This window comes from Salvia miltiorrhiza, chromosome 1 (assembly GCF_028751815.1).
Source record: "Salvia miltiorrhiza cultivar Shanhuang (shh) chromosome 1, IMPLAD_Smil_shh, whole genome shotgun sequence".
In the NCBI taxonomy this organism is placed as follows: domain Eukaryota; kingdom Viridiplantae; phylum Streptophyta; class Magnoliopsida; order Lamiales; family Lamiaceae; genus Salvia; species Salvia miltiorrhiza.
Window position 1 is genome coordinate 37,479,635 of NC_080387.1, and position 7,607 is coordinate 37,487,241.

The window sequence follows — 7,607 nt, forward strand, 5'->3', positions numbered from 1 at the left end:
CTTAGTTTTTCGATACGAGTCCAATAATGAAAGTTTTTATTTTTGGACGACGAGTGAATAGTAAATCGGGATTTCTCGATAAACGAACCGAGCTCGTTTATCAGAATTTCGAAAACGGGCATGCGTTTTCTATATTTATATAGAATTACGAGTGTAATGAAAGTGAGTAGGAGTTGAGAGGACGAGTAACGAAGAGTATGGGTAGTTAGTCGTTAAGACGAGACGAGACGAGACGAGATATTTAACGACTAAATATCTAACCTACCCTACCCCTAACCACCCCCCAACCGCCCAAACCCCTTTCCCCTCACTTACTTACGGCTGTTAGCAGCCAACACCCCTCACTTTTAATTTTTAATTATCTCACACACACTAAACACACACACAACTCACGCATATCTCCATTGTTGAGGAGTTGGAGCTTTTGAGCTCCGTTTTGAGCGAGAAGACGAGCCCCGATCATCTTTTCGAACACGTATCTAAGTAGGTAAGATCTCTACCTACGTTTTGATGGTTTTCTTTTCGATTTTCGTCGACGTCGAAAAACGTCGATTCTCGACTTTATTTTGAAACGACGTCGGATCGTCGTGAAATTTTAGTATGTTGTTCTTGGGTAGATGTTGAGCATGTTTAATGAAGGGAGTAAGAACGGAACGAACCGTAGCTATGAAACCCATGAGGGCAGCCCCGTTTTTCACATATTAGCTTGTCTTTCGATTTTTGTTTGATCGTTTTGACTTGATATTTGTGCTTAAGGGTATGCTAAAATTGATATATATTAAATTCGTATTTTTCCAAGCACGAAAATTGTATAAGTTTTTAGAGTATGATTATTTAAATTCGTGAAGTTTGGGACGTTGCATAATGAATATTATTGCGTATATGTGTTCTACGATATCACATGAGCATGCTAATTGATTTACAATTTATGGATGATAATTGTTGAACGAAATTAAAACTGGAATTCTGTAAAAATTTTACAGCAGTTTCAAGCTTATGTTTCGATGAGTTTTCATTGCTTGATGGCTCTGAAATTTTAGTATGTTTATCTATGATATGTGTATTTCGTCGCTGCAAAATTTCATGTCTTTTGGATGATGTTTGGTATTTTAAAGATATTTTGAAAAAATCCTTGACAGAATCTGTCAACTGTTGGTAGACTTCACAAAAACGTTTATATCTATTAATCCATGAAGGATTTTGCATCACCGTTTTTTTTAAACGAAACTAGACTTCAATACTTTTCTAAAAACATAATATTTCGATTTTTATGACCTCTGAAACAGAGCAGTTTATTATTTCAAAAATGCCCTGTTCTGCTGTCATATTTTTCCAACAGTAAAAGTGTATGAGTTTCATTGTTTATTTGGCAGATCATATGAACGTTTTCTCTTGTGAAATTTTAACCAAATCTTCAAGGATACCTTTAGTTTTGGCTGATTAAATTTGATGGAATTTTATTAAGGTTTGCCTTGGTTTCTAATGGCCTAAACAAAATTGGCAGAAACTGTCAATCTTTGACAGCCTGCACTAAAAGAGCAATATCTCCAAAAACCTTTAACCTTTTTGGTTAACTACCATTTTTAGAGTGAACTACACTTCATGGAGTTTTTGAGATCAATTGGTATGAGAGTTTATGATGATTGAGTTGGTTGTTATGAATTTTTAAAGATGACACAAAAACAGCAAAACTTTCTAGAAAATAACTTGATTATATTTGTTTTGATGGATGATACGATATGACTAAATGGTGTGAGTTGTGAGAGTTATGATTAACGCACATAAATGTTGGTATCTGACACTCGAACAATTGGTGTCGAGTATAAATGATAGTTTACTGATAAAGAGTTTTGATGATTTTGAATTGTTTGGTTTGCGTTGAAAAGATGTCAAGATGTTAAGTTTTGAGTCGAGAGACGAGTTCACGTAGTGAGATTCACGCGTTGAAATCTCGTGGCTGACATTATATATGAATAGGTCATGTCGAAATTTTTAGTGAAATTAGAATTTGAGCATAGTCGATTCTTGTTGACCCGTGACTCAAATACATGCCTAATGGAAAGTTTAACTTTCTAATTGGTTAATTAGACGAGATGAGAGCGAATAGATCTGCTAAGAAAGTGGACTTTTCGATGTGTTAAATATTTCTTTTAATTGAAGCGCTGCTAATTATAACATAAGGATGTTATAATTAATGAGTAATGACGAGAGATAATAATTGTTATATTGATTAACAATCAAGAGAGATGAACATTAGAGATACTAATGTTTCATAAAAGAAATTAGATTATTAATTGAGGTTTCTTTTATAACTTCTCACCAATTCTTCATAACGATGAAGGTCCTTTTGGGAAGTAACGACTTGAGGGAGAGAGTGACGTTACTCATTGATACAGAGACACAACGAGGTGGGCATTACTTTTACTATACGTATATAGAGATCCCCTGCGTGTCGTAGGCCTCTTATACGAATGAATGCATGAGATGATCTAACTGTTAATTTCAGTTTCATATATATCAAATGAGTTTAAATGTTACGTTCAAGCAAGTTATTTCATGACAAAATCTTTGAGTTAAAGTTATTTCAACTATTGTCTTGCCATAAAATGTTTCAATTTTAGTATGATATCTATCTGCTTTGGCTTTGCCAATGATGCAATCGAATTCGGGTCCTGAGCAGTTGATAGCTATCCTGCCAGGGCTAGTGTACACCAGTGACCGTGAGTCATCTAGCGGGTTGGCCGGTCAAGTGACCGTGAGAGGTGGCCACCTCTCCGGCACACAGTTTCAGATATGATAGATTACAAAAGAACTTAGTCTGATCAGACGAACTTTAAGAATCACAAATGAACTTAGTAAGCTTGGGCCTTTTTAGCGAAAAACTCCCTTGCTGTACTGTTTATGATGGCATGACAATTTACAGTTTTGAAGCATGTATTTTTATACCTAGGCATACGTGCCCACTGAGTGCTTTTGTACTCAGCCCTGCATATGTTTTCTAAATGTGCAGGTTGAGCTGATGTGATGATGGTGCTGCAATGAGCGGAGTCTCCAGGGTTGTTAATAAATAGTTAACCTGTCTAGAATATGTCTTCATACATATGTCTAGCTACTTTCCGCTGCAAGATGTTGTTGATGTTATAGTATGTTATGTCATACTTTGAGTCTTAAGAGAATGGTTTCATACGATGTATAACTTGATTAATGATATTAATTAAGTTTTATGCTGTCTTTCATAGACTGTTTTCAATTGAGTATTAATGAATAAAAATGACGAGTTTTATTAAGATGAGTAAGTTTTACGGCTATAAATGACGCCCCTTTTCTTCCCCTTCTTCTTTAACCCCATCCCTAGTCGTGGATCACTCGGCCTAACTATCCATAGTTAGGGCGGGCTGTGACAAAGCCCCAGGTCCAGATGGCTTTCCTCCTCTCTTTTTTCAGAAATTTTGGGGAGAAATTGGTCCGACAGTGGTTCGAGAGGCCTTATCTATTCTGAATCGTGGAGCGAGCATCAAAGACTGGAACAAAACCCATATTGTACTTATTCCAAAGAAGAAGAATCCTACTTCAGTCGCGGAGTTCAGACCGATAAGCCTGTGTAACACCACGTATAAAATTGTCACGAAAGCTCTAGCCAATCGTTTACGAGGTGTTCTTGGAGAGGTTATCGATGAGCAGCAGAGTGCTTTCATTCCGGGTAGGATCATCACGGACAATATTTTGGTGGGTTACGAGTGCATGCATTGGTTGAGAGGGAGAAATAAGGGAAAGAAGGGCTATGCAGCGGCTAAGCTGGACATGCGAAAGGCTTATGATCGAGTGGAATGGGGTTTTTTGAAGGCTATGATGGAGGCATTGGGGTTCCCTAATTCGTGGGTCTCTCTTATTATGGATTGTGTTTCCTCGATCGAATTCTCGTTTATTATTAACTCGAAGGTGTTTGGATCAGTTACTCCCACTCGAGGTTTATGTCAATGATGCCCACTTTCACCTTTCTTATTTGTGCTATGTGCGCATGGGCTTTCTTCCACCTTACAGCGTTGTGAACGAGCGAGAGAGTTTGAGGGGTTAAAGGTGGCTAGGAGCAGCTCTTCGGTGTCGCATCTATTCTTCGCCGATGACAGCTTACTCTTTTTCAAGGCTGAGGAGAAAGGGGCAGAAGCTATTCGAGAGGTTCTGGATGTGTACTCACGTGCTTCGGGTCAGGCGGTGAACTTGGAGAAGTCGGCGGTCAGTTTCAGTCCTAACACTACTAAGAAGGATATGGAAGCTGTTGTTGATATTCTTGGCATAAAGGAAACTACAGGTCATGCAATTTATCTGGGGTTGCCAACGTTCATTGTTAGGCAAAAAAAATTGCAATTCGATTTTCTACGTGAGAGAGTTTGCAAGAAGTTGAGCTCTTGGACAAATAAATTTTTCTCTGCTGGGGGAAAAGAGATCTTGCTGAAATCCATCATTCAAGCTATTCCCACATATACTATGGGTTGTTTCAAGATACCAGATGCGGTTCGGAGAGATATTGAAAGAGCTTGCGCGAAATTCTGGTGGGGATCGACGGAGAAAGGAAATAAATTGCACTGGACCTCTTGGAAAACCTTATGCAAGCAAAAGTCGAAGGGAGGTATGGGTTTCAAAGACTTGGAGGTGTTTAATCGGGCTTTATTAGCCAAGCAAGCTTGGCGCATTCTCAAATACCCGGAGTCCCTTTTGGCTCGTATTCTCAAGAGTAAATATTTTCGAGAGGGGGATATTATGGAGCCTGACCCTCTGGTGAATTCTTCATACTCGTGGCGCTCAATTTGCTGGGGAAATGAGCTTCTTAAACCAGGCTTGAAGTGGAAAATTGGAAATGGCAGGAAGGTGATGGCGTACATGGATGCTTGGCTACCGGGGGCCGGGGCTGGAGTGGTGGCTGATAGAGGGATTATTGACACTACGGCCCTCGTTGCTGATTTTATATTACCGGCGGGCAGATGGGAAGAACAAAAAGTTTTTAATTCCTTCCTTGCCCACGAAGCTGAAGCTATATTATCCATGGATATTTCTTTATCGAAGAATGATTCAAGGTTCTGGAGGTTTGATGAAAAGGGCAGATATAGCGTCAAGTCGGGGTACCTTTTTGGGGTTGGTTTTTATAACCCGAATCCCCACTCGACGTCTTAGGTGGATAAGGAGTTCTGGAGTTTGGTGTGGGGGAGGAACATACCGCCTAAAATGAAATTCTTCCTGTGGAGGCTGTTTAATGACTGGGTAGCAACGGAAGTTAATCTACGAACTCATCATATTCCAACTCGAGGGATCTGCTACTGGTGCAAGGCGGACTGGGGGACTTCGACTCATTGTTTGATTTTCTGTAAAGAGGTGAGGTCCTTTTGGAAACAAAGCAGATGGTGGGGGACTCTCTCAGTTAGCGCTCATCTCTCTTTTAGAGAGATATTTTCTCGTTTGGCAGATGAAGAGGGCGAGACCGAGATGGATCTTTTCGAAGTTTGCTTATGGTGGATTTGGAGAAGATTGTGCGATATTAAACATGAGGGCAGAGGTGAAGAGAAGGTGGATATGGTGAGCAGCTGTGATGCCTTGCTTGCAAACTTTATCGAGGCATAGAGGGTTTGTGGAAACGAAGAAAGGCTCCTTCCTCGTGAGGGTGATAAGAGATGGACTCCACCAAAGAAAACCTTTCTCAGGTTGGACGTAGACGTGGCAAGAGTCGAGGGAGGAGGCTACGGAGGTGCAGGGATGGTGGTGCGAAACTGGAAAAGAGAGTTGGTGATGGCGGCGGCTCAGAGAATCAGCGCTACTGTTACGACGTTGATGGGAGAGCTGCAAGCTATGCTGCTGGGGATCGGTCACTGCATGAACCTGGACCTTGGGCCGATTATGGTGTTTTTGGACTCGCTCCTTGCTGTGCATGCGGCGCACGATGAATAGGTTAGCTCGGAAACTCTGTGTGACGACTTGCGGGATGCGTTCTCCTTTGCTCGGGAAGTTTGTGTTGTTGATTTTCGACATGTTAGACGTGAAGCAAATGTTGTTGCTCACTCGTTAGCTCATCATGCAATCTCTTGTAATGATGTGTGTATTTGGGAGTCCAATTTCCCGGTTTGACTCCTGGAGATGGTTGGTCGGGATTTGAATTAATATAAAGCCGTATCTTTACTTCAAAAAAAAAATAGTTCGTCCATCCCCCATATACCTTTTATTTATGGCATGTCTCTCAAATTTATGCACACTTTATTTTGGACTCTACTCCACACATAATTTTTACAATTTTATGTTTGTAATTAACTTACACTATTTACCCACAATTTATTTAACAATACCCTCAATGTGAGACAATTTCTCCACTATCAATACTTCAAACAACTTTTTATTAAATCTCATGTCGTGGCCAACTATGCATATTTATAGGGGACGTAGGAAATAATATTTTACTAGTCATTGAAAGATAATAATGATCAAAGTTACACTATTAGAAAAACAAGTATACATAACACTACATACACGATGTTTTTTATGAAAAAAAAAATACTTATACATAACACATTTAATGAAAAACATAATGTATGAGCACTTTTTTTGTATATAGAGCTGGAAAAATTGACCCGGCCCGATGGGCCAGCCCGACCCGCCTAAATTTGGGGCTAGGTTGGAATCGATAAATTAGTGGCCAAAACAATTCGGGCCTAAAACTACTAGTCGGCCCGCCGAGCTTAGAGGCTATAAAGCCAGGGGTTTTGGGGCTTTTTGGCCCGTCCATTTGTCCAATTAATTATATATTTAAAAATATTAAAATATAAAATTAATTAAAATCAGAATCACTCATTAAGCTATTAATTTGTACTTATAATTTAACATACTTATTTTTCACTTATAATTTTTATTACTAAGCTATTAATATTTATATCTTTTTGATTTTGTACTCCTTGCATCCCCCATAAATATACATAGGTGTTATCTGCACGAATTTTAATGAAAATTTGTTTAGAGTATTGATATTGGAGAAATTAAGAGTCTCACATTAAAGAGGCGTTTATTTTGCATGATTGATAAGATGCATGCTTAAGTATTGTTATCTTTAATAGTAGGATTTCTCCAATCTCACAATTTCAATGGGATAAGAATCAAGCAAAACTAACTTAAATCATATAAATAATCAAGGGCCTTGGGATATCCCAAAGTTTCAATCCATCAAAGTAAACAAGTTATTAACCTTATTATTTTTATCTATCAAAGTCTAATTCTTAAATGTAAACCTCCCCTCTAAGGGTATTGTTAAATAGATTGTTGGTAAGTGTAAGTTACAAGGATAAATTGTTCAAGTTATTTGTGGGACAGTGTCCAAAAATATGTCATAGTTGTGTGTCCAGCCCTACGAGTGTGCAATAAATAAGACTGTGAATATGATAGATTTGACAGTAATGTTTCCCTAAAAGGCAAGAATCCCTTTTTATTAAGATATCTCGACCCCCAAACCTCATTAAAATTTAGTGGAAAAAAGAGTGTTTGGTCTATAAAGATAGAGAAGTACAATCAAGAAGTTCAGACATAATATTTCTTCAAGGAATTGATATTCCATGGACGAGTCAATCGACGCCCAT

General features: G+C 38.7%; 1 long non-coding RNA gene across 1 annotated transcript; it reads left to right on the forward strand.

Annotated features, from left to right (window-relative positions):
* Positions 1 to 269: 269 nt before the first annotated feature.
* LOC131023881 (uncharacterized) lies at positions 270 to 3,236 on the forward strand. The gene is made up of 3 exons (XR_009101556.1): positions 270 to 487; positions 2,342 to 2,408; positions 3,011 to 3,236. It is a non-coding gene; the product is annotated as an uncharacterized LOC131023881 (long non-coding RNA).
* The last annotated feature ends 4,371 nt before the right edge of the window (positions 3,237 to 7,607 follow it).